The 26,855-nt window shown below is 34.3% G+C and overlaps 2 long non-coding RNA genes, 1 other non-coding gene and 2 pseudogenes across 5 annotated transcripts; 2 read left to right on the top strand and 3 right to left on the bottom strand.

Moving 5' to 3' along the window:
* Window positions 1-1,006: 1,006 nt before the first annotated feature.
* On the bottom strand, window positions 1,007-1,080 carry TRNAD-GUC (transfer RNA aspartic acid (anticodon GUC)). Its single transcript has one exon. It is a non-coding gene; the product is annotated as a tRNA-Asp (tRNA).
* Window positions 1,081-3,589: 2,509 nt separating this feature from the next.
* Window positions 3,590-4,953, top strand: LOC146937079 (F-box/kelch-repeat protein At3g23880-like; annotated as a pseudogene).
* Window positions 4,954-5,539: 586 nt separating this feature from the next.
* Window positions 5,540-7,295, bottom strand: LOC146937078 (uncharacterized). 3 transcript variants are annotated; one of them, XR_015033236.1, is made up of 4 exons: window positions 7,090-7,295; window positions 6,913-6,981; window positions 5,944-6,485; window positions 5,540-5,802 (listed from the first exon to the last, which is right to left on the bottom strand). It is a non-coding gene; the product is annotated as an uncharacterized LOC146937078 (long non-coding RNA). The 3 variants fall into 3 exon arrangements; XR_015033235.1 differs by having other exon boundaries at window positions 6,334-6,485; XR_015033237.1 differs by lacking the exon at window positions 5,944-6,485.
* A 12,420-nt stretch (window positions 7,296-19,715) lies between these two features.
* LOC146937077 (tubby-like F-box protein 2 pseudogene) lies at window positions 19,716-20,415 on the top strand (annotated as a pseudogene).
* A 443-nt stretch (window positions 20,416-20,858) lies between these two features.
* Window positions 20,859-21,287, bottom strand: LOC146937076 (uncharacterized). Its single transcript, XR_015033234.1, has 3 exons — window positions 21,179-21,287; window positions 21,031-21,077; window positions 20,859-20,924 (listed from the first exon to the last, which is right to left on the bottom strand). It is a non-coding gene; the product is annotated as an uncharacterized LOC146937076 (long non-coding RNA).
* Between the last annotated feature and the right edge of the window lie 5,568 nt (window positions 21,288-26,855).

Here is a 26,855-nt window from a genome sequence, read left to right as displayed (position 1 = left end):
GGAGGAGTTGGTTGGGGAGTTGTTGGACCAATAAAATTTGGTTGTTTTGCAGGGTGATGTAAGGGATCGTTATGTTTGAAAGCTTTATTTATCCTTCTAAATGTTATATTGGTTAACAATCATGTTTTATGGCTCAACTCAGTTTCGGTAAAAATCAATATTTTTTGGAGGGTTATTTCTTAATTGTATTTCGACAATGGACAATTTGATAATGAGGCATATTAATACTCTAACTGGTCAAAACTATCAGCTGGATGTGGTTTGTTAGATGACATGGACCATTTATTTGTTAAATCTAATTTTTATGGTCGGCTTTGGTCTCTTATTTCTGGCTGTTTAGGTTTCTCAACAACAACTAATGGTAGTTTAATGAAACATCTTTTGCAGTTTGGTAGTTCAGGGGGCTACTCGAAAAATGTTCAGGTGGCTTTCAATATTGTTTGCTTATCTGTGGTTTGTGTCATTTGGAAAGTGGAAAATAGGAGAATTTTTCAACACAAGGACGATCTTTTAGAATCTTTAAGTGAAAATGTTAAGCTTTAAACCTTCTGGTGGTTAAAATTGACATATGTTGCCTTTCAATTTTGATTATTTGGGCTTTTTGTAATGTAACTTTGACCTTTTGTTAAGTCGTTCTAGTACTTCTTGGTTGGAGAGACTTACTCTCGTTGTATATATATATGAGGCAGGATCTGTTGATACCTACCAGATGTAAGTCGAAAGACTTACACCAAATCTCAACTTTTATTAGTATTTAATCTAATGGCCAATTCTCTCTCAACAAAATAGAAGCATGTGATATAACATAGGAAGATCTTTTATCCATACCAAATAAAAAAAAATTACTTTCTGATGCAATGAAAATTCCTTTTTCTTTTTTCGTGCGAACCTTTACCTTAAACTAAAAAAGAAAAAAGGAATCCCCGTTAGAAATGAGATTTTTTTTTTCCTTTTTTATTCCCTTTCACATACGAAATCAAATGATATTTTTTGGATTTGTATCTATCGGGACTGACGGGACTCGAACCCGCAGCTTCCGCCTTGACAGGGCGGTGCTCTGACCAATTGAACTACAATCCCAGGGAAAAAGTTGTATAGCATACATATTCTTGCGACAAGACAATTGAAAAAACAAGCATGTTCACCGTCATCAAAAGAACTGGTTCTTCCTTACATTATTCCCTTTCCTCTCCAAGACAAACAGAGCCTTAATTTGTTTCTTAGTTCTTTTCTTTTTTATGGGAGGGACAAATAGCCCCAATTTTTTATCATCAAAGAAATAACCCAATTTATGTGAGGAACTCCCTAGAAATAAAAAAATAAGTGTCTTCTTTTTCTCCTATTCACCTTCAATTGATTGATTCCAGAAACATATATGATCAATTATTATACATGAAAGTTGTCAATTCATCACAGTAAAAAATTGATGCTTTAAAGTCTTGCAAACAAAGGAGAGATTTTTCAGTCCCTTGGCAACATACTCAATCGATTTGATGGTAATACAAAATAATCATGCTTAGCCTAGAGGAGGGTTAGCCGTATTGCCGCCTTAGAGAAGAGGGTTAGCGTAATAGAATAAAACGAAAGATAGTAGTAACATGTACCTCTTTTATTAAAAGATATAAACTATAAGTTATTTAATTGGTTAAATAACGTAATATGTTATCTGTCTAATGTAATTTGAGATGAACAATGGTTGTACTGTGTTGTAAATAGGTTAGAGTACATTGTATTCAATTAATAATTGCATTGCTTATATCAAAAAAAAAAATATACGTACACAACAAGTAAGTTTGAACCATTAAAGGATTTCAAATTAAGAAAATCCTTTTATACTACCAAAATATGACCTATCAACAATATGGAAACACACTGAAGTAGAAATAAGAGAAGAAGAATAAAGGGTGAAACATACTGAAATTTTGCCATAAGTACAAGGAAAGTCCGAGAAGAAAAAGAAGGAAAAGACAAAGAAGAATGCAGTGGAATAAGAAAAGACCACTGAAGAGAAAAATGAAAAGAAAAATCCTTTTCAAAGCATTGGTGATGAGTTTGCAGATTTACTAAGGCCAATGCATGTTATTGTCGAGGAACCTTTTCAAGAATAATGGAAAGAAGAAGAGGACCCTGTGCTAGAGTTAAGTGTTGAAGAAGATAACTCAAAAGGTAAAGATGAGTAGGAGGTGTAGGAAGATGTAGCTGTGGAGCAGACAACAACACACACTTGTGATTTATACGCATTAGTCACATCTTATTGATGTGTTCGTGTTTAACACATTATCTCTAGTTAATTATTTCGTCAAATGATCATCTAAATAAATTTTCATCATTATGTCTATTATCTAGTTTAACTGCTCCATTAGAGAGTAACTAGTTCTCAAATTGTTATGTGTTTGTGCTTTAGTTGTCATTTTTATAATATTACATTTTTTTGTCATGTAATCTAGTGGTTGGAGTGCACATATTTTAAATGTGGAGAAGTGGGAAGTCAGAGGTTCAGTAACTAGTTCTCAAATCGTTTGTGTTGGTGCCTTAGTTGTCGTTTTTATAATAGTACTTTTTTTTTGTCAAATAACCTAGTGGCGGGAGCGTGTTTGTGCCTTAGTTGTCATTTTTATAATAGTACATTCTTTTTAGTAGCCTAATGACTGGAATTCACACATTTTAAATATGGAGAAGTGGGAAGTCTGGATTCGAACCCCGACTCTTGCATATATTATACAATGTCCCTATCAACTGAGCTAAGTTCCCTGGGACATAACAATACATTTTCTACTACTAACTAATTCTCATCTATGAAGCCCGGATACGTAATACAAGTGCGGGTACGATATGATACAGGTATGCAGATACGTGAAAATTTAAAAATTTAGGATACGATACAACTAAGATGTTAACAAGATTTTTATACTAAAAGTTACATATGCATGTAAAATGCTTAAAAAAATTGATTACTCTTCGTTACTATATAATCATAAAAGTCAAATTTTTTTAAAAAAAATAATAAATGTGGTAAAATAAAAAAAAATGAGGTTTTCTTATAAATTACATTCTATTTTCATTTATATATTAAGATATCAAGAAGTGTATCAATAAAATAATTCAAAACAAAGTTTTTTTTAATAATGATCGATTGAATCTCCTTTCTCTTGTTACATTCATTCACCAAAAACATAATTTTTAATTAGTTAATCGAAAATCAATTTTAAAAATTCATATCTTAAATTGAATCATATACATACCCTTTGAATTTTCACACCACAATCTCTCACTGTTTACCTTTCATTATTTTCAGATATGTATCTGTGAAATATCTTGTAAGTATCTTTGTGAATCTGTGAAGCATCCCATAAATATCCGATAAAATATATTTTTTAAATTAAAATAATTAATTTTGATACTCCATAGTATATTATCCATAAGTTGACGGACATCGGTGTCCTATAAATATACTTCTCCGTATTTGAAATCCAGAGCTTCGTAGATTCTCACAAAAATTCTAACCCTTTTATTCTAACCCTTTTTTTTTTTTGTTGATATAAAATAAAAAATCTAACGTTTTACTTTTACGTATGGAGACCTCGTGATGATGATTGTGAACCCTTCAATTTCGATTTCAGTACATCCTGCGTTCTTTTTAGTTACCAAAATACATACCATAGCTACGACGAAGTGCCCTCCTCCGGCAAAGTCCCCACGTTCAAACGGCGGTGCGTGCTCCAACGTCGTTGATAGTCCTCCTTGATGAACTCATCGTAGAAATTCTTTCAGGACTCCTGTGAAAACTCTGATGCAATTCAAATGTGTCTGTAAATCATTGAAAACCCTAATCTCTCATGATCCTTCCTTCGCTAAACTGCACCTTCAGCGATCGGAACACCCACCTCTTATTACTAAGAACATTACTAATACCAGACTGGGGCCGCTTTGATTGCAGTGTCATACCCATTCCTGTAAGTCGTTTGCTGGAGAGTCCGTCCATCATGACAAACTACCAACTTTACTATCAAGTGAAGGATATCACCGATTACCGATTGAGTAATATGGATTGCTATGATATTGTTGGTTCCTGCAATGGATTGATATGTTTGTTCGGTGCTTCTTCGAATGCCGCCGCTAACTACGAAGACATGTGGTTCCGTCTCTGGAACCCAGCCACAAATACATTATCTGAAAATTTCGGGTATTCAACTAACCTTTTTCGGTATACATTTGGCTATGATATTTCAAATGATAGTTATAAGGTGGTTGCCTTCTCGTCCTCTTCTGACGAGAAGGTAAAAGTTTTCTGCTTGACTGATAATGTTTGGAGAGATATTCCTACTTTTCCCATTGTTCCTTTTGGCCTCTGTCGTAGACGTTTCTATTGCCATCCATTTGTAAGTCGTGGTGTGTATGTGAGTGGCACTGTTAACTGGTTGGCTATTTGAAATATTCGAAATATGAATGAATATGAATGGAATGATATTTCAATCAACCAATTTGTGATCGTATCACTTGTTCTGGCTACAGAGACATTTAGGCAGTTGCTGCCACCCAACGGTTTTGTTGAAGTACCGCCTGTTGAGCCATCTGTTACTGTATTGATGGATTGTCTATGTTTTTCTCACCGTTTCAAGGGAACCGATTTTGTTTTATGGATGATGATGGAATTCGGAGTTCAAGATTCTTGGATTCAATTTCTCAAAATTAGTTTTCAGGATCTTCAAATTGATTATGGCATTAGTGATTCACTAGAGTATGGTTCTCAATTGTTCTTGTTTCCGTTGTACCTTTCTGAGAGTGACGACACACTTATAATGGCAAGCAATCAACAAGGTTGTTGTGATGATGAAAACCATGCAATTCTCTATAATTGGAGATAAAAGGGTTGAGCAAATTACATCTCTTGACAATGAAATATTGTGGTTTCAAACCAGGGATTATTTTGAAAGCTTAGTTTCAACCTCTTGACAGTAAGTTTCTCTTCAATGATTTACTAGTTCTAATTAATATTAAGCGTTTTATAATCTCTAAATTGAATGAGTTTGTTTTGGGTAATTGGGTTGTTTTCATATATTATTATGACTTGAAGATAAAGGAAATTCAATACCTCTTGATAACATTTTATACAAAACTAAAGTATGAAGTTGTTCTCAATTTGGGAGGATAATACATTATTTAAAATTGAAATGTAGGGGAAAAAGTCTTAAAAAGTAGTATTGTGAAATGTTAAATCACTACACCATTTATCCTCTTCAGCAACAGTTAAAAATCGTAGCCAAAACTATGAAAATCGTTGCCAAAAAGAATAGGGGACGTTTTTCAGGCGTCTCCTATTCGAGCGTCGCCTATTGTCTAAGGGGACGCTTTTTCATGCTCTTTGGGCACAGTTTATCAAAGCGTCGCCTATACCTTTGGGAAAGGGGACGCTTTTTTATGTCATTTGAGGCAACAATGTTTAACTGTTGCCATAGGCGGCTACGATTATTAATTGTTGCCTTTGAGCGAAATAGTAAAAAAAAAAAAGTAAAATAATAGGAATGCTTAATAAGAGACATTTTTCAGAAGTACTAATTATAATCAATTATAGCTTATACAAAATTGAATTTAAACACATCCACAAACGTTATGTTATAATAAACTTGAGCTAAAATATTCATTCTTGGTACATGAGTTAACACCTAATAATAAAGAAAATGTCTAACACTATTTGATATCAAGTACAAGCCTACCAAAATACATGTTTTAAATTAAACATCATCTATGTTGTCCTCTTGAAATTTATCATCTAGGCCGTCTTTTCATCATCTTCATTGATACCTTGAAGCAAAAAAGAGAAACAAAATTGCATCAACCAAAGATAGTATGTATCAATTCAATGGACAATTAGAAAACCATCAAGAGTTACACATAACACAAATAAAAATCAAGACAATTATTAAAACACACCCAAAGTATTACCATAAACAAGAAAACCTCTTTAACAAGAGTAATTTCCTACAACATCAAAGTCATAAAATAGTCATTACAACAACACTAGAATAATTCCATAATCCCTCAAATGCATCAACTCTACACTAAATAAATTTTCTAACAGGTTTGCTATTATTCTACAACCTGTTAGTACCTACAAACAATGCCAAGACAACATGCCTAAACAAAAAGCTATCATCAAACCCAATTCTACAACAATTACAAGCACTACAAAACTCTCTAAATTCAAAATTGACAATTGAGACATATAAGAAGGAAAGTATATATGTAGTGAAAAAAACCAAGACCACATAAATCCATCAACACCAACACAAATTTTCAAGGGAACAAACGGAACCAACTAAAATAAAATGGTACCTATGAGAGTAATTATATTCACGAGAAGTGAAAAGAATACTATCAATAAACTCAATCTCAGTGTCTTCAATTGCTTCATTACTCAATTCAATTGCTGAATCATCAAAATCAATCAACCAAGCTTTGGCTCTTGATTCTCTCGATCTCGGTCCCTTCAATTACTCCATTACTCAATTAGGAATCCAAATTAAAGTTACAGAAAGACAACCGGACACAACACAATTTGCAACAATAGCAACTCGTAACATGATACAAGGAAAGCTTAGATGCGAGTTCAATACAACTCAATTTATGTCAATAACAAGTGATTTTCAGATTTGAACATGAAAGAATAAATTAGAGACTCCTCTCTAAAATACAAGGCAAAGACTTCAACTCAAAACCAGAAGAATAAACATTGAAACAATTTCTATGATAAAAATTAACATTAATTAATGCTGAATTCGGATTTGAAAAATAAGAGAAAATTAGAGTTCAATAAAAATTAGGGCTTTTTAATGTAAGTGTACAAAATGAACATAATTATGAAATTAACTAACAATAGTAAGAAAGGATGATGCTAAAAGAATAGATATTTACCTTGAAGAAGAGAGGAGAGCACATGACGGTGATGCCACTGTTCCGGCACAGAGGTTGTTGATGACAGTGCTAAAAAAGGGAAAACAATAGCAGGAAAGGAAAATCTCATTGCAAGAAAGAAGGAACATGAATGACAAAAAAGAAACAACTCATAGTTACCGGAAAAAATAAGCTTACCATGCCGGAAGATGAAAAAGGGTTGAGGGAAAAATTTCTCCTTTCGTGAAATTTATTGAACCATTAGAAAGCTCTCATCGAGGGGATAAAGAAAATGGTGTTACTTTTTCCGATCTGTGAACACGGTGGCTGGGGCGACGCCGGGAAGATGGTGGCCGGTGGTTGTTTTTACATAGGAAGAAGAAACAAACGCGTGCGTGTTATGATTTTTGTCATTAGGAAAGAAAAGAGAAAAAATATAACGTGATATGAGATCATTTTGTTTTTTTATTTTTTTTATTTTTTAAGATCAATTTGTTTAAAATGACAAAAGAATAAAACCACAAAATATGGAAAAATAATTGTACTATCACTTAATAAAATATCTCTTAAGTCAAAAGAATTAAAAAAGGAAAGTTTTAAAACTAAAAAAAACACTCAAATTAAAATGGGTATTTTGTAAAGAAATTTTAGTTTCATAAATTTTGTAAAAAAAAAAAAAGATAGAAAAAATTGAAAAGAAAAATAGTAGTGTCCATTAAAATAGGAATATCTCACTAAAATATGAACAATATTATTATTTTGATTTTTTTAAAAATTTAATCCCATTAAAATAGTAATATCTCGCTATAATAGGAACAATATTATATATAAAAAGAATCTATATTATATCAAAGATATTTTATAGAAATTTTGCGTGTAAATTACAAACAATATTTTATATAAGTTTTTTATATATAGATTAAAATTATAAGTATATACACTTGCATATATATGCAAGGTCCGGGGTTTGAACCCCATACAGCACAAAAATAAAATTATAAGTATAGATATTTGTTCCTTAAAATTTTTTTATAGATATTTGTGACATTTAAACGATAAAGAAATAAAAATCGGAAGTGTGTGTGTGTGTGTATATATATATATATATATATACACACTCATATCGTGTCTGTTATAATTTTAATATTTAAAATTATGCTTATTTTTTTAAGGAAAATTTATTCTTATTTATTTGTTACATGTGTTATTTGTTTTCAAAATAAAGGGCATTTTTAGAAAGAGAGAAAGTCAGCCCAAAAGAGCTGAGAGGGATTATTTTCTTTAAATATGTATAGAATATATATATATATATATATATATATATATATATATATATATATATATAGGGTTATGATAGAAGACACCTTTTATGAAGGTGTCTTTTATCAAGTTACTCTATGAGCATTTGCGAAAAGACACCAACTTACTTTTAGGAAGGTGTCTTTTATCAAAGTTATAACTAAAAAGTGAAAATCACACCTTAAGGTGTGACTTGATAAAAGACACCACCAAAGGGTGGCTTGTAACATAACCCATATATATATATATATATATATATATATATATATATGGGGTTGCTGACTTACTCCCACCAAAAACATGAAGGAGCAAGTTAGCAACCCTACTTCCACTTGTTTTTTTACTAAAAACCCAACTCTATCTATTAAGTTATGTTATTAATAAAGGGTAAATTTGTAAATTGAACAAAAAACATGTTTCCATAAAAAAAAATCGGATTTATAACTCGATCTCTATAAAAAAAAATGTGTACTTGTATTAAATTGGGTTGGATTAGATTAACCTGAATCTCTCAATCACAAAAAATAAAAATAAAAACTAATAAAACTTACCAATTGTCAAAACTCATCAAAATTTACCATTTTTTGTGCATTTCATACCCAACACAAATTCATTCCGTATTTTCCTTCAAAAAAATTCATTCCGTATTTAAATAAATATTAGAAATTTATTCTAGTTTTAATAAATATGTTAGAGAGAAACAAAAATTTTAAAAAATATATATATTTTAATTATAAATATAATAAATTAGAAACATTAACAATTTGTTATAATTTATAAGAGTTAAATTAACTTTTTTATATGAGAGTTAAATTAACCACTTGAATCATGTGAGCAATGGTTGTGTTTTCATGGTGGAATATTTAAATATAATAGAGAAAAAGTAAACTTTACCACAAAAATGTATGTGGTGTGTTAGATAGAGGACTCCTTGTTTGTCCAACTGGTCGTGTGCTTAACTCCCCGTTATGTCAATTTTCTTGTTTTTTTGAAAAAAAAATTAGAAATGTGTGTTGACCAAGCCAAATTGGAGGAAAAATTTGTTTTTCGGTAAACAAGCTTGGAGGGATACTTCAAAAAAAAAAAAGCTTGGAGGGAAGATTGCCACCAAAAATTTGATGTTAGTGAAATATTTATGCAACAATCTATAAGGCAAGTTTTAGCATGGGGCAATTGTCAAATTGCCCCATCTTAGATCTGTTTTGTTTTATTTGTTATTAGTCCCTTCATTTTTATATTCCAATTTTTACCCCTATTTAATTATAATATATCAGTTTTAATTTTAATTTGATGGAGAGTAAAATATTTTGAAGGGACAAAAACATGTCACTTTTTTAGAAGAACTAAAAACAAAATTAGCCATATTTATAGAGATCAAAATTTTTATTAATCATTAAATTAAAATTAAAACTGCATGCTGAATTTTTTTAGAGGGACAAAAACATGTCATTTTTTTTATAAGAACTGAAAATAAAATTCTTCATATTAATAGGGACAAATTTATTTTTAAACCCTAATTAATATTACAAAGTTTTGTTGAAGGGATTAATATTACAAAGTTAGATACAAACTAAATTTATTTCTTTATAAATAATGTAGTAAATATATATATTTACGCCATGTCTATCTTTTCAAATTAAAAAAATTATTGAGAATGGGCTGGATGTATTGGATTTTTAAACAGGAGATTAAAAAATAACGTATTCAAGTAAATTAATTTGTGTCAAATTATAATTGAATAGGGCTATGAATTAGAATATAAAATACAATGTGTACAAGTAATAGCAAATAAAACAAAATTGATCTAAGATGGGGCAATTTGACAATTGCCCCATGCTAAAACTCGCCCAATCTATAATTGTCCCCAAAAGTATATCTAAGAGGACAATTAATGTTTGTCACCAAAGAAAAAATAGTGCAACGCTCCAAAATCGTCCCCAAAAGTATCTAAGGGGACAATTAATGGTTGTCACCAAAGAAATAAGAGTGCAACGCTCCAAAATCGTCTCCAAAAGTATTTTAGGGGACGTTTATCAGGGGTTGCGAAAATATTTTTGGCAACGCTCATAAATCGTTGCCTTAGAGACTTTTAGGGGACAATTTTTACACGTCCCCAAAAAAAGTGTTGCCAGAGACAATAAATGGTGTAGTGAATCGAGAAACATGTCAATGGGTCGGTTACAAATATCTTTAGACTTGGGCAAATTTATGATCTGTACATATATGAGAAGATGAAAACATCGTTTTCTCTTCAAACTGATATTAATTTAATTTACGTCAAAACTTTTTTATCGATAAGGAATCTGTTGTAGTTATACTTTGTAATTGTATTGTATAAATGTTCAAATTGGCTAAGTATATGTTTGTGAACCCTCCTCCTTTGAAACTTATGGGTGAATAGAGGTTTGTAATGAGTACCATGTAATGGTTTCTAAAATTGATAATGGAATAAAATGATAATTGTGAATTGATTGTGAAATAAAAGGTAAAATTGATAGATTAGAACTCAATTAAAATTGATGTTCTTGGTACATAGAAACATTAAAGAAAAGATAGAAGAAGATTAAGTCTAAAACTTAACCATTACTCTACTAGAGAGTACCAAAGGAAGAGAGGGGAGACTTTCATCAATATTCTTCATAATCCTTAATGATCATCCTTTCCCTATTTATGCACAATCACTAGCCACATGTCCACTTACATCAACCAATTACATTTGGCCAAGTGTATTTTCTCATATGATATTTGAATCATAACATTACTCCCCCCATTAAAATCAACCTTGTCCTCAAGGTTGGAGCTAAGACAATGTTGTTGAGGAATAGTAGTATCTGACCAAGTGGCTTCCAAGTCAATAGAACCTTGAGATGAACATGAGAACATCCACCCGGGTCCCATACCTTTGAGTGTGTAAGCCATTGTTTGCATTGTGATGACCCATTGGCATGGTAAAAAAATGTTGACACCACCTGGATCCCATAATATAGAACCATCAAGGGAGTTGAAATGTAGAAAATAGTAGGTTTGGTGTAAAGTTAGTGCAACAGCTATATAGGATGAGACTAGAGAACCATGGTTTCCTTTTGGATGAGAGGTACTAATATAAGGTGACACAACAGTAGGTGTAGTGGAACTGTTGAACCCCATTGGTAGAGTATTATATCTTGGGTTATGTTTAACAATTAAGCTGCCAGCCCATTGCATAATCTCGGTGTCAGGAGTGACCATTGGAAACAATTCAGCCTTGATGTCATAAATAGTAGTATTTATATCATGATGAACTAGCAACTTTAGTTCTTCAAAAGCTAACCCCTCACAGCAATTTCCCATGCAAACATAATTAAAATCAACATTGACATTGTCAGCTGTAAAGAAAAGATGAATAACTAGCCTTAAAACCATGTGGTGCAGTTGTTTAATTACTATGAAAGCTCCATTTGCAAACCATAAGTTAGTGGGATAAGCCTTGTAAACCATCCTTTTGACAATAACAAAACCTTGGTGTTGAGTGTCTTCTCTTGCTTCTCTTGGTATCCAAAACATAGATATCCCAAGTCGAAGACCAATGTCAGCTGTTCATGATCCTTTTCGCTGTGATGTCGAACCGGTGGTAAACACTGAGACAACATGAACAACAATAGCTGGATGAAGACACAATCATTCACACAAACATTTTCACAAACAGATGATGGGCAAACTGCCATCTCCAGACAAGAGAGCGAAAGTATGGACATAGACACAGGGCCTTCCTCAACCATAAACCTCTGTATGTTTTTAGAACCAACTAGATTTCTCAACATTATACAGTTGCACAGCAAGGCCAAGATATCACCATGAGCGTTAACACTGACATTTTTCCAAACAGGTGGTGTACAAACTGCTCTTTCCAAACAAGAAAACGGAATAATGAAGTCCTCTGCTCTGTGATTGGCGTCAGGTGGGTGAGGCGGTGGTCGTGGCATGGTGTGATTCCACTTCGAATGAAATCCTATAGTCATACTTTGAACGCTTCGATCTGGTGGTTTTGGCTGCGGAGGCGAGACTGGGTATTTTGCGATAGGGTGGTCGTAAACACTTTTCTCTATCACCTCTGCGATGTAGTTGCTGATGATTGAAGAATCCTCGACAACATTGCAATCAGTAAACACAGCAGTTATTGGGTTTCTCTTCGTATACCTAGGAACTTCGATTTGTTTTGGAAGGAAAAGGAGGGCAACGTTTTGATGTGCAATAGAATTTGTATCCATCAGGTTCGTAGAAGGAAGCGAATCCTCAGAAACATGGAGAGCCATCGTCAACGATTCGGAAGCATCGATCTCCTCCGCTAACACGACAGTTGATGATGATAGATCCAATGAATCATCGTCAACGTCGTCATTGTTGGTTGAGGCGGCCTCGATTTGCGTAGCGGATGGAGAAAACTCAATGGCATCTGAAAGGGAAACTTCTCCTGATTCTGATTCAGCAATTTCTTCTTGCAACAATTTGAGAATTCTTGCACATGACTCTCTGATTTCACGTGCAGTTTCAGCCATACGTGAATTGTGTTGTTTCGATTCAACCATGGAAGAAATGAGTTGAGATGTACATGCTTGTGTCGGAGGTTGTGGAATTGAGTTCTCAACACCATGGGAAGCGCTTCTGGAGAAGTATTGGCGTCGCAAATCCATTTTGGCTTCTATTCGATCCATGATATTGTAACCTGGTCCGTCCAAATAAGCAAGTTGTGCCCATCGAGCATTATGCTCGGCTTCCATTTGCATCCATCGATTTGCTCCTGCTGAAACCCATTCATCATGCTTTGCCATGGTGACAATGAAAGCACCAATGTAATGTAATGGATCAAATTGTAACAGAGATAATTGTTGCTATTGTATTGAATATGAACAATCAATTCAACTCCCAGTGTATAAACTAAGGAGGAATAACAACCAATTTGCAAGTAAAATAACAATAGAAAGAAGAACTTGAAGAAAGAGCACAAGGAATAAGAGAGAACTAGAGAATCAGAGAGAGAAGAAGAGTTTCATCACATATTTTTCCATCCTTATTTCCTTGGCTTTTCTCATATTTATAAGGGTCCATATTTCTATTTCCCATAATGCCCCTTCTAACTCTAAGACTCATTACATTACCATCCCCTTTAAAATCAACCTTGTCCTCAAGGTTGGAGCCAAAATAATAATCTTGAATAGTAGTTGCAGTAGTGACTTTCAAGTAACTGCTAAAGTCACATAAACCTTGCCCACCGACAAGAGAATTGCGATGAGGTTCCAGTTAATACCTCGTTATCATGTATCCATGGTGGTGCTAGTGGCGGCGGCGGAACGAGAACTAAGTCCGGTGGATCCGATAGATGAACAGAAGGAATGAAAATCCCTTGGTTGATTACAACTGGAGAGTTGTTTTGCTTTCTATCCATATCGAGCAGTGTCACCTTTGTGCTATAACAATCACGTTCAACAACAGAATCGACGACCAAATGCTCAGAAAGGAATGAGTCTGCAAGAGCAGTTTTTACATCGGGTTTGCTACCAACACATGATTCCGGCGTGTCGATTAGCTTCTGTGTTGTTTCCTCTGGTAGAACTACCATTCCACCATTGAAATCAGTTGTTGAATTTTTCGTCGATGTTGTTAAATTCAGCTCATGCACTGGACTCGCCTCTTGCAACAGCTCGAGAATTCTCGCACATGACTCTCGGATTTCTCGTGTGTATTCAGCCATACGCGAATTGTGTTGTCGGTTCAATTCAGCTTTACCATGATCAAGTTCTCGCAATGATTCAACCCTTGGAGATGTGAAGTGTGACTCAACTGATTGTGTTAAGGTCTCTACCGGTGAGTTCACAACACCATGGGAAGAGCTCCGTGAGAAGTATCTTCGTTGCAGATCTGATTTAGCTTCCATTCGGTCCCATACTGTGTATCCCGGACCGTCTAGATACGCCAATTTCGCCCATTCAGCGTTATACTCAGCTTCTATTTTTTCCCAATGAACTCCTACTGATTCAGCCCATGCCATGGTGACAATGAAAGCACCAATGTAATGGTTTCTAAAATTGATAATGGAATAAAATGATAATTGTGAATTGATTGTGAAATAAAAGGTAAAATGATAGATTAGAACTCAATTAAAATTGATGTTCTTGGTACATAGAAACATTAAAGAAAAGATAGAAGAAGATTAAGTCTAAAACTTAACCATTACTCTACTAGAGAGTACCAAAGGAAGAGAGGGGAGACTTTCATCAATATTCTTCATAATCCTTAATGATCATCCTTTCCCTATTTATGCACAATCACTAGCCACATGTCCACTTACATCAACCAATTACATTTGGCCAAGTGTATTTTCTCATATGATATTTGAATCATAACATTACTCCCCCCATTAAAATCAACCTTGTCCTCAAGGTTGGAGCTAAGACAATGTTGTTGAGGAATAGTAGTATCTAACCAAGTGGCTTCCAAGTCAATAGAACCTTGAGATGAACATGAGAACATCCACCTGGGTCCCATACCTTTGAGTGTGTAAGCCATTGTTTGCATTGTGATGACCCATTGGCATGGTAAAAAAATGTTGACACCACCTGGATCCCATAATATAGAACCATCAAGGGAGTTGAAATGTAGAAAATAGTAGGTTTGGTGTAAAGTTAGTGCAACAGCTATATAGGATGAGACTAGAGAACCATGGTTTCCTTTTGGATGAGAGGTACTAATATAAGGTGACACAACAGTAGGTGTAGTGGAACTGTTGAACCCCATTGGTAGAGTATTATATCTTGGGTTATGTTTAACAATTAAGCTGCCAGCCCATTGCATAATCTCGGTGTCAGGAGTGACCATTGGAAACAATTCAGCCTTGATGTCATAAATAGTAGTATTTATATCATGATGAACTAGCAACTTTAGTTCTTCAAAAGCTAACCCCTCACAGCAATTTCCCATGCAAACATAATTAAAATCAACATTGACATTGTCAGCTGTAAAGAAAAGATGAATAACTAGCCTTAAAACCATGTGGTGCAGTTGTTTAATTACTATGAAAGCTCCATTTGCAAACCATAAGTTAGTGGGATAAGCCTTGTAAACCATCCTTTTGACAATAACAAAACCTTGGTGTTGAGTGTCTTCTCTTGCTTCTCTTGGTATCCAAAACATAGATATCCCAAGTCGAAGACCAATGTCAGCTGTTCATGATCCTTTTCGCTGTGATGTCGAACCGGTGGTAAACACTGAGACAACATGAACAACAATAGCTGGATGAAGACACAATCATTCACACAAACATTTTCACAAACAGATGATGGGCAAACTGCCATCTCCAGACAAGAGAGCGAAAGTATGGACATAGACACAGGGCCTTCCTCAACCATAAACCTCTGTATGTTTTTAGAACCAACTAGATTTCTCAACATTATACAGTTGCACAGCAAGGCCAAGATATCACCATGAGCGTTAACACTGACATTTTTCCAAACAGGTGGTGTACAAACTGCTCTTTCCAAACAAGAAAACGGAATAATGAAGTCCTCTGCTCTGTGATTGGCGTCAGGTGGGTGAGGCGGTGGTCGTGGCATGGTGTGATTCCACTTCGAATGAAATCCTATAGTCATACTTTGAACGCTTCGATCTGGTGGTTTTGGCTGCGGAGGCGAGACTGGGTATTTTGCGATAGGGTGGTCGTAAACACTTTTCTCTATCACCTCTGCGATGTAGTTGCTGATGATTGAAGAATCCTCGACAACATTGCAATCAGTAAACACAGCAGTTATTGGGTTTCTCTTCGTATACCTAGGAACTTCGATTTGTTTTGGAAGGAAAAGGAGGGCAACGTTTTGATGTGCAATAGAATTTGTATCCATCAGGTTCGTAGAAGGAAGCGAATCCTCAGAAACATGGAGAGCCATCGTCAACGATTCGGAAGCATCGATCTCCTCCGCTAACACGACAGTTGATGATGATAGATCCAATGAATCATCGTCAACGTCGTCATTGTTGGTTGAGGCGGCCTCGATTTGCGTAGCGGATGGAGAAAACTCAATGGCATCTGAAAGGGAAACTTCTCCTGATTCTGATTCAGCAATTTCTTCTTGCAACAATTTGAGAATTCTTGCACATGACTCTCTGATTTCACGTGCAGTTTCAGCCATACGTGAATTGTGTTGTTTCGATTCAACCATGGAAGAAATGAGTTGAGATGTACATGCTTGTGTCGGAGGTTGTGGAATTGAGTTCTCAACACCATGGGAAGCGCTTCTGGAGAAGTATTGGCGTCGCAAATCCATTTTGGCTTCTATTCGATCCATGATATTGTAACCTGGTCCGTCCAAATAAGCAAGTTGTGCCCATCGAGCATTATGCTCGGCTTCCATTTGCATCCATCGATTTGCTCCTGCTGAAACCCATTCATCATGCTTTGCCATGGTGACAATGAAAGCACCAATGTAATGTAATGGATCAAATTGTAACAGAGATAATTGTTGCTATTGTATTGAATATGAACAATCAATTCAACTCCCAGTGTATAAACTAAGGAGGAATAACAACCAATTTGCAAGTAAAATAACAATAGAAAGAAGAACTTGAAGAAAGAGCACAAGGAATAAGAGAGAACTAGAGAATCAGAGAGAGAAGAAGAGTTTCATCACATATTTTTCCATCCTTATTTCCTTGGCTTTTCTCATATTTATAAGGGTCCATATTTCTATTTCCCATAATGCCCCTTCTAACTCTAAGACTCATTACATTACCATCCCCTTTAAAATCAACCTTGTCCTCAAGGTTGGAGCCAAAATAATAATCTTGAATAGTAGTTGCAGTAGTGACTTTCAAGTAACTGCTAAAGTCACATAAACCTTGCCCACCGACAAGAGAATTGCGATGAGGTTCCAGTTAATACCTCGTTATCATGTATCCATGGTGGTGCTAGTGGCGGCGGCGGAACGAGAACTAAGTCCGGTGGATCCGATAGATGAACAAAAGGAATGAAAATCCCTTGGTTGATTACAACTGGAGAGTTGTTTTGCTTTCTATCCATATCGAGCAGTGTCACCTTTGTGCTATAACAATCACGTTCAACAACAGAATCGACGACCAAATGCTCAGAAAGGAATGAGTCTGCAAGAGCAGTTTTTACATCGGGTTTGCTACCAACACATGATTCCGGCGTGTCGATTAGCTTCTGTGTTGTTTCCTCTGGTAGAACTACCATTCCACCATTGAAATCAGTTGTTGAATTTTTCGTCGATGTTGTTAAATTCAGCTCATGCACTGGACTCGCCTCTTGCAACAGCTCGAGAATTCTCGCACATGACTCTCGGATTTCTCGTGTGTATTCAGCCATACGCGAATTGTGTTGTCGGTTCAATTCAGCTTTACCATGATCAAGTTCTCGCAATGATTCAACCCTTGGAGATGTGAAGTGTGACTCAACTGATTGTGTTAAGGTCTCTACCGGTGAGTTCACAACACCATGGGAAGAGCTCCGTGAGAAGTATCTTCGTTGCAGATCTGATTTAGCTTCCATTCGGTCCCATATTGTGTATCCCGGACCGTCTAGATACGCCAATTTCGCCCATTCAGCGTTATACTCAGCTTCTATTTTTTCCCAATGAACTCCTACTGATTCAGCCCATGCCATGGTGACAATGAAAGCACCAATGTAATGGTTTCTAAAATTGATAATGGAATAAAATGATAATTGTGAATTGATTGTGAAATAAAAGGTAAAATGATAGATTAGAACTCAATTAAAATTGATGTTCTTGGTACATAGAAACATTAAAGAAAAGATAGAAGAAGATTAAGTCTAAAACTTAACCATTACTCTACTAGAGAGTACCAAAGGAAGAGAGGGGAGACTTTCATCAATATTCTTCATAATCCTTAATGATCATCCTTTCCCTATTTATGCACAATCACTAGCCACATGTCCACTTACATCAACCAATTACATTTGGCCAAGTGTATTTTCTCATATGATATTTGAATCATAACATACCAACCGTTTCCTAATAGAATAAATTGGCCGTTTGGGTCCAGCGGAAAAGGGTAGACTCCCACAACGTGGACAATCAAGGTCTGGATCTCGGTTTGAAAAGATATCCACGTTTTAGTGTTTGACGCACCTCAAATAGAGGGAAACATATGGGAAACAAAAAAATAAAAGAGTTATCCTATATATATATATATATATATATATATATATATATATATATATATATATATATATATATATATATTTGATATTCTTCTTGGTTTAGTTTTGTTTATACTTGTTCAAGTTTATCCAAACTAATTTTGGAAGCGACAGTTGTTTCATTTTTGTACTTTATAGTCATATTGTAGTAGAATCTATTTTTAAATATCATACTGTTTTTAGGCATAAAGGTTGAAGCTAATTTGTTTATTATTATTATTATTTTAACATAAGAATGTGGCATCATCACTTTTGAGAATTGTGCATTCGTTTTTTGTGTTTTTGTTCTTCATTTTGTATTTTGATGTTTTTCTCTTCACACTGTTGTGCATTCTTTCTTGAATCACAGGACCGCAGCCTTTACTTCAAGCACTGATGGTGTTAGTGATGGTCGATGGAAGATTGTGGGAAGAAAGGGAAAAAGAGACTTGATGGAGCTGCATTTTCTTCGATTTTAGTACTCATTTTGTAAAAGACATTTATGGCTCTCTTGATGCCTCTTTTGGACTTCTTTGAAAGTGTTTATGCAAATTTGCCACAAAATATTTGTGTTGTTTTGCAACTGTACTCTTATTTGAGGAGGGGGTTGTACAAGTCTCTAACTGTTTAAGTGATTCAAGCACATAATTTGCATGACCAATGCGTATATTAATAATATTATAAGATCTAGAGATAACACCTTACAATTGCTTCATTATTGATATCATTCCCAACGTATGTTCAAGCAAATAAATTTAATTCATTGTTATATTTAAGCGATGAAAACATGTATATGCAACATTATTTGACGTTTCTTCCTTTGTAATTCTCATTGTTCAAAATAGATAGTAAAATTGAGGAAGTGTACATTAACATGTGAGAGTGGGATATATATATATATATATATATATATATATATATATATATATATATATATATATATATATATATATATAGCACAAGTAAGTTATTGTCAGTATGCACAAGGATGCATCACTTATAAGAGTATAACCATGCAAATATTGATATAATTTTGAGAAATATGAAATATGATTTTAAAATCACTCCATGATAGAGAATAGCTTCATATTGATGTACCAGGCCACACCATTCCAGCTGTGGAATCCATTTTTCACGACAGTAATAGGTGGCGGACCCTCTTCTGGTTTTCACTGGAATTTTAAATGCCTCCTTCATCTCCTTAACTACTTTAAAAACCTCTGTGTTTTTATACCTCTGTTTCTCCGATTTGGTTCTTCTTGTTTTTTATGGATCTGGGTTATAGAAGCTTCATTATCAAGTTATTGAGGTGGAAGTCAGATTGATACGCTGAGGAAAAATGTCGTTGAGAAGCATAGTACGGGAACTCAAGGAGATGAGGGATGGGATTGGTATTACGTCGAGGAGAAATGTGGGTAGTAGGCATTCACAACATCAGACAGTAGCATATTGTTGCTGATATCACTCTAACATCACTTGAACCATTTCAGCAGGGACGATGGGCGAATCTACATTCTGAATTGCTACTTGATATAATTTGAAGGGTATAAGAGACTGAGACTTCTTGGCCTGCACATGCTGTTGTCATTTCTTGTGCTTCTGTGTGTAAACCATGGAGTGTCGTTACACAAGAGATTGTTCAGACTCCCAACGAGTGTGGAAGGTTGTTGTTTCCTATTTCGTTAAATCAGCTGGGTCCTCGTGATTCTCCGATACAATGCTTCATCGGGAGGGATAGAGAAACATATGCGTATCTATTGAACTATGGACTGGTGCCATCGGAAAATGAGACTGATAAGCTGTAATTAGCTGCCAAAAAGATAAGTAGTGCAACCGGCACAGACTTCATCATATCTTTGGTTGCAGATGATTTTCTCGTTCCAGCATTGCGTATGTTGGAAAACTCAGGTCTAACATTTCGGGAACCTCCACATGGAGCTGGGAATCAACCAAATAGCTTGTCTCCAATTTCACTATGTAGGAGATTTCATTCTAGGCAGGTGTCTTCAAGAGTTGCAGCATATAACATATATTGTTAGCACCGTTGCAATGACCTGAATTGCTCATATATATCATTAGCCACGTAGAGGAAGGAAATTAGTAAACCCATCAATAAGATCATCATGGCCTTCAAAATGTAAACCAACCTGAAGAAGTAAAATCATAATTAAAAGAGTAGTGATTGATATTTTAACAACCATTTTGGTACAACCTTTGAGACAACTTTGTTGACAAGGAAAAAGTCCTAAGAGCTGGAATGATGGTTCAAACAAAGCGGGAGATTGCAACAATTGGATGGGTTAAACACCTGAACGTTTTGCGGCTTTACGAGGTTTTGGCCACCAAAACTAAGATATACCTTATCTTAGAATATGCAAAAGGCGGTGAGCTTTTCCCCTAAATATTAAAAGGTAACTTCAATTATAATCAAGTAAGACAATACTTCCAACAATTGGTAGTATACAAATCACATAGATATTACCTTTTTAAAAAGATATCATCTTGATGCTACAGATCTATCCATATTTAATCAAAGAAATCACACTCGCTGAAAATTATGTTGGAACATATCAAAAATAACAATAGATCTAAGCAGGTCATCATAGAAGGAGTAGAAATATAAGATATCATTGACGATTTTCGTTCAATCATACCTTTCATGATACTCCATGAATAAAGTTTTGTTTTGACACTTATAAATCTGTTAGGGAGAGAACAACAAAAAATTGGTTAGGAGAAAATAATTAAATAAACAATTAGATGACATCGATTACATGAAAAGATGAACGACTGGAGATTAACCTCATATGTATTACTGGTCTGGTTAGAATGAAGTAGCACGGAATCGTCGTGTACCAATTACATATCAGCATAACCAAAGAGAGGAACGCCTAAGCAGCGGCGTTGTTTCTCTCCACTTTTATCAAAATGGCGTGCTCAACTATATTTATAAGAGGCTAAGTAGGTTAAATTTCGATTAAGATTTTTATATTATATAAATCTTTAATTGGGCCCGTTTGTTTGGGCTATTTTGAAAGAAAAAAAAATCTATTTTTTTAACTAAAAAATCACTTTTTTTTTGTAACGTTTGTTTTAGATTTTTAAAAAATCCATTTTGTTAAAAAAAAACATTTCTAGCCTTAATGAACCCAGTACAGTGGTGGACCTCGAGGAGTTGCCTGCTACTGGGGATTACCCTATTTATGCAACATGATTTGAAAAGTGGTGTTTATTTACTCTACCATAACATTTATGTCCCTAATCTTTCATATAATGACAAGTTTTTTGGTTCTTTGGGATGACAATTGAATTTGAACACAGTGGGTATATAACAATGCAACCACTAATGCACAGAGGTGAAACATACCTTTTGCAACAACAGGGCTTCTTGAGGACAAGTAGGAAAATTCATGAGACCAACTCCAACCATTAATAGACCGTAACATCCTAAAGACACGACAAAATAGATTGGTAGCTGCATAAAGGACAGAAGTATGGTTGTCAGCATTATGATGTTTATAATTCTATCAAAATATAAAAAAGCATCAAAAGGTTCGGTTAAGAAATATTGGAGCTTGAAGAGGAACCTTATTAAAACAACCATTAAGTGATGAAAGAAAGAAAGAAAGAAGAAAGAGAAGAGCAAGACAGAGGAGAACAAATAAGAGGAGAAAGAGGAAAAAAGGAGTAATAATAAAGGGAAAAACACTGAAGTTTTTCCATAAGTAGAAGGAAAGGCTGAGAAGATAAAGAAAGAAAAGACACCATCACTTTGGCAAGTGTTGAAGAGGATAACTTAGAAGGAAAAGTTGGGGAGGAGATACAGCAACACACACTTGTGATTTATTCGCATTAGTCACATCTTATTGATGTGTTCGTGTTTAACACATTATCTCTAGTTAATTATTTTTTCAAATGATCAACTGAATTTTTATCATTATGTACATAATCTACTTTAACTGCTCAATTAGAGAGTAACTAGTTCTCAAATTGTTACGCGTTTGTGCCTTAGGTTGTCATTTTTGTAACAGTTCTTTTTGTTTGGTCAAGTAGCCTAGTGATTGGAGTTCACACATTTTAAATACGGAGAAGTGGAAAGTCCAGGGTTCTGTAACTAGTACTCAAAGACCCTGTTTTATATATATATATATATATAGCACAAGTAAGTAATTGTCAGTATAGACAAGGATGCATCACTTATAAGAGTAGAAACCTGGAATGTTATGTACTATTGCATTTTGGAAGAAAAGTATACAATCTTAATTGTTATGTTCTCAATGTTATGTTAATATGTTATGCATCAGACAAAGTCTCGTATTGTTGCTGATATCACTCTAACATCACTTGAACCAATTCAGCAGGGACTGAATTGCTACTTGATATAATTTGAAAGGTAGAAGAAATAAGATGTTATTAGCTGCCAAGAAGATAAGGAAGACAGCCGGCACAGACTTAATAATATCTTTGGTTGCAGTCGATTTTTCTCGTTCCAGCAATGCGTATGTTGGAAAACTCAGGTCTAACATTTTGGGAACCAAGTTCACTATATACGACATTGACAGGCAACCTCCACATGGATCTGGAATTCAACCAAATAGCCGGTCCAGTAGGAGATTTCTTTCTAGGCAGGTGTCTCCAAGAGTTCAAGCATATAACTATATTGTTAGCACCATTCCTATGAGCTGAATTGCTCATATATATCATTAGCCATGTAGAGGAAGGAAATTAGTAAACCCATCAATAAGATCATCATGGCCTTCAAAATGTAAAGCAACCTGAAGAAGTAAAATCATAATTAAAATGAGTATCACGCAATAGGAAAGAAAGATAAAAAAGGCATATATGTAATTGTAGTTTAGAGCTGCAATTGTGGTAGCAATAGTATTTTTAAGGTACCTTGATTGTAATTGTTACCAATGACATAAACAATAGAACACGTACCTCACTAATGACATCATCAGGACTCTTTTCTCTTTCTCTGTACATATTCAGTATTATCGAAATAAACCATGTCAAAGGGATGAAGCAATATTCAAATTAAAATAAATAATACATAATATTTGTATATCGAAATAAAAGTTATCATCTCAAAATTCAATATAGCAAAAAGTATGAAGGTGAATATATACAAATCACAGAGATATTACCTTTTTAAAAAGATATCATCTTGATGCCACAAATCTATTCATATTTAATCAAAGAAATCACACTCGATGGAAATTAGGTTGGAACCTATCAAAAAGAACAATAGATCTAAGCACATAATCATAGAAGGAGTAGAAATATAAGATATCATTGACAATTTTCGTTCAATCACGCCTTTAATGATACTCCATGAATACATTTTTGTTTTGACACTTGTAAATCTTTTAGGGAGCCAACAACAAAAAATTGGTTAGGAGAAAAAAATTAAATAAACAATTAGATGACATCGATGACATGAAAAGATGAACGACGGATGATTAACCTCATATGTATTGCTGGTCTGGTTAGAATGAAGTAGCACGGAATCGTCGTGTACTAACTGCACACCGGCATAACAAAAGAGAGGGACGCCTAAGCAGCACCGTTGTTCTCTCCACTTTTGTCAAAATGGTGAGCTCAACCATATTTATAAGAGGCTAACTAGGTTAAATTTCGATTATGATTTTTTTATTAAATAAATATTTAATAAATTTAAGAACAAATTTAGTGATGAAAAATATATATTTACAATTAGTCTCTTTAGACAAAAAAAAAATATTATTTAAAAAATATAAATAAAATAATGTACAAATTTTTTTTCTTTAATCCTATACGTGGAATACTGGCATCAGAGCAGGTGACGATACCTCGCAGTAGAGTTTGAGCGAGGAAATCAACGGAAAGTGAGTTTTCAAGTGAGCAAGGAGTTGCTTTTTCAAAACTTCACTTTGCGGTCATTCATTCGCGAAACTAACACCGCCAACAAAACAACCATGCGTCACCACGATCTTCACCCAAAAAAAAAAAAATCACCGACCATCGTTGTCAAAATGCCACCTAGAAAAAAAAACAAAAGATCTTTGCATGAAATTGAGATGCAAGAAATGAGGTGACAGATTCAACTACTCCTAGAGACTGTCAACGCCCAACAAGCATTATTGGAAGCAGAACAAAGAAGAGTTGATGATGATGGCATTGGCAATGACTCTTCATCATCTAGAAGCAGTCGCTCATATCGACGTCAAATTCGAATGAATGATATCAAAGTAGACATTCCAGATTTTGAAGGGAAATTGCAACCCGATGATTTTGAGGGTTGGCTACAAACTGTTGAACGTGTATTTGAGTACAGGAACATACCAGAGGAGCAAAAGGTAAAGATTGTTAAATTCAAGCTAAAGAAAAATGTTTTAATTTGGTGGGAAAATCTTAAAAGGAAACGAGAACTTGTTAACTTTTTACTCAAAAATATTCCTTATACACACAATTCCTTTTGACTCACCTAGAATTAAGGGAATGGCGAAAATCAAAAAGTGAGAAGAGCAATTTTGTTCCTTTTAATTCCTTTTGGCATTCTAATCTGTTACTCTACCTTTTACTCTAAATAGTAATATACAAACAACTTTGAATTTCCACTAACGTATGCATACTCTTTTTGTCACAATCAATTGTTTTCTTTTAATTCCTTATACATGATACATAATTCCTTTTGGCATTCTAACCTTTTTTTTAAATATGATATGCCATATATAAATGGGAAATGCTCCAATACACCCACCTATTTTTATGACGGTGTGTTTTAGCATTGTGCACTTTTTTTTATTGGACAAAATTATCCAATCTTTCCTCTTCAAAAGCTATTAAATGAATGTGCTTAATTGTAATTTACAAGTTCCTATCCATTTTTAAATTTCTTAATTTTTGATTCCTTCTCTTTTCACTCTTGTTGGTTTGCTTAAGTTTTTGATTCCTTCTCTCTTCACTCTTCACTCTCTCTTCATTTTTAAATTTTTGATTACCACCTAAAGCTTTGTTTGCGAGTTTGGAGGGAGGAAGGGAAGGCTTTGAGGGGTGGAAAATATAAGGGAAAATGGAGAAATCTATCAAAATATTTAAAAGAATAGTTTTTTAGAGAATGATAAATTAATGCATATGATTACTATATTTTTAATTTTAAAAATAATATAACTACATAGATTAAATTTTAAGAATGCATATAAACCCTCCAAAACCCTCCACCAAAACAATTTTTCAGTTCACTCAAATGAGGAGGGTTCAGTATTATGAAGAAAAGTTAACCCTCAAAGCCCCCCCCCCCCCCCCCCCCCCCCCCCTCATTTTCCTCTATTTCTTCCACTTAATCATTCATTTTGTCCTAAGCCTTCCCATCCTTTCCCCTCAAAACTCACAAACAAATCCTAAGTTTCCATACCTTGCATGCTGCAACTAATTTGTTCCTCATACTCTCTTCATGTTCTCGTTCTTTGATTCAAATGGAATAAATCTCAAGTTTTTGGAACTAAAAATAAACTCTTTGTACTTATATAAAAAGAAAATAAGAAGAAACAAAACCAAGTATTAAAAAGGGTATTGGTATAAAATTGTCGAGCCATTAAAGCCATAAGCCCCTGCAACTTCCTTCCTCTGTACTGAATCTGGCCAATGCATTGTAGTGGTTCGTGTCTATGGCGACACCACAGGTGGTATCAAAATTTGAAATAGCATCAGAACCAACTGCTATAGAAGTCCAACCCATGAATGAACATGTTGACGATGAGCCGAAGAGTTCGACAAGCTTTCATCATGCTAAGCTGCCTTGCAATTCCTACACCTACAACTTGGTCCTCGTCATTCTCGTGGTGATGGCGTAAAGCACAACATGAAAGGTTGGGATAAACAATTAGCATTCAATTTTTTGAATCACATAATTACCCTTAACATGTCTTGTTTTTAAAAAGGAAAGATTGGGTATTTTTGTCCATAACAAAAAGTTGCAGAATGTTAAAACACGCCTTCATAAAAATAGGCAGATGTATTGTAGCATTGCCCTTATATATATCTACACATATATATTGCATCAAATTTATTATTTTGTCATGTCCATATAATATTAATAAATAATTAGAACTTATAGTTTGGATATAAAAAAACCGATTGAAATTAAAATGTATTAAATATGGTTGGATTAGTTTTTGTAAAAATCATTCATCCAAAATAGAGTTGAATTGCATGTACCTAAGCATTTTAACTTGACCTTGTAATCTTAACTATTAGTTTTAATATAGTGGTTAGAAAAGTCTCTCTCACACAAGTATATTATTTCCATTTGGTACATATGTATGTATGTATGTATGTGGCTTAGAGACAAAAGGAGAGGTAGAGAAAATATAGAAACCCTGTAATATTCTCAAAGAAATTTGTTATTATTTGAATGTTTTAATGCTTGAATTTTTTAATATGTCAAAACGCACTATGATGAGACTTATTTATACTACTTTAGTGAGGCTCCACATAG

This window comes from Medicago sativa, chromosome 3, assembly GCF_051527215.1.
Source record: "Medicago sativa cultivar Bolivia chromosome 3, Bolivia_mono, whole genome shotgun sequence".
Taxonomy (NCBI): Eukaryota; Viridiplantae; Streptophyta; class Magnoliopsida; order Fabales; family Fabaceae; genus Medicago; species Medicago sativa.
Note: the sequence above shows the minus strand (reverse complement) of the source record. Positions and strands in the feature narration are given on the sequence as shown.